Source organism: Helianthus annuus, chromosome 4, assembly GCF_002127325.2.
Source record: "Helianthus annuus cultivar XRQ/B chromosome 4, HanXRQr2.0-SUNRISE, whole genome shotgun sequence".
Classification (NCBI taxonomy): domain Eukaryota; kingdom Viridiplantae; phylum Streptophyta; class Magnoliopsida; order Asterales; family Asteraceae; genus Helianthus; species Helianthus annuus.
Window position 1 is genome coordinate 101,923,238 of NC_035436.2, and position 1,510 is coordinate 101,924,747.

Sequence of the window (1,510 nt, forward strand, 5' to 3'; positions counted from 1 at the left end):
ATGCCAGGGTGGCCAGCGATACAAATATACATAGTCTAGGATATTTGGGAGTATTAACCCAAATCTTCGCATACATGCCGAAAGGGCCCGCGATGGAAAACAATACTATACATGAACGATGAACGAACATAATACGACTCATACAATTACTATTACTGAACTTACTTTCTGTGAACTCGCTCAACTAGTTGTTGACTCTCGGCTGCATGCCTTGCAGGACCTTAGGTACCATTGGAGTTTGCACAAGGAGGAGCAGGTCGTTGTGGAGCATGGATCATGAATGCTTAATTAAACACTTATGATTTTCATACATTACTATTTATGTTGGGTTTACTTACATGCTTCCGCTACTTAAACAAATGCTTGGTTTTGAACATCAATCATGTCTTATTGAATTACATTATCTACTTTTATTATTAAATGTTGTGTTCGATATGATTGGTGGCTTGATCCTGGTCAGTCACGCTCCCAAGCGGTGATACTCCGCAGGTGGATTTTGGGGGTGTGACAACTAGGGACTATAACCATCGTGATTACACTGACGTTATGAAGTTCAAACAAACTTCGCGTTGACCATAAACTGGTCAATGCAGAAAGTCAAACGCAGTTTGACTTTAACGCTAAAACGAATGAAAAACGCGAAAGAATACTTACAGAAGGTCCCCGCAAGATTTAACCCGATTCGCTTCCAGGTAGGAAGTATATACTTCCACTTAGAAAGCTTTGAATCAGATTAAATGTGGGAAATGAATGAAGTTGGGTTGGGTATTTATAGATTTCCTTGAACCGTTAAGATCGTTCGTCGAAAAACGTGATTTAATCTCAACCGTACACATGTGCCCATGGTTTTGTAATACCATGGGCACCCCTAGAATGGCCCATAGTATTTTATAAACCATTAAATACCAGCCCATGGTATTTTAAAACCATGGGTTCAAACCATCATATCTCAAAAATGGACCAAGTTCAATGTATCTGCCAGAAATTTCAAAAATGGTCCCTACACTTGTAAAACTTGATTTTTTTGCACTTTTAAGCCCCGTTAACCCCATTTAAAGGCTCTAAAATAAAGTTAAAGTATAGGGAACTTAAAATATGCTCAAAAACATCTCGGATGTCGGTTTGTTTGGTCGTACGGTTGCGTTGTTCGGTTAATTACGACGGAAATCGTAATGAATGCAAAAACGATCCAAATTACGCGACGAATGGAATTTTATTATGCCAATCACTAAAATAAAATATTTTAATGATTACATAAATTTTTGGATGTCCGGATATATTCAGGATGAAAGATATGCGTGAAAATGCAAACTTATGCACTTTTGACGCTTTTAGTCTCTATTGATCAAATAAGTTTATTTTAGCATACCGAACCCCTCAAAGCCTATTTCTAAGCTATGTAAAGGATATTTAGGGTATGTTTAACTTATGATCAAGTTCCAGAATGTTCGTTACAGTACGAATCGACATTCTTTCGCAGTTTGTCGAATTTAGTCCCTGTAAGCGAATA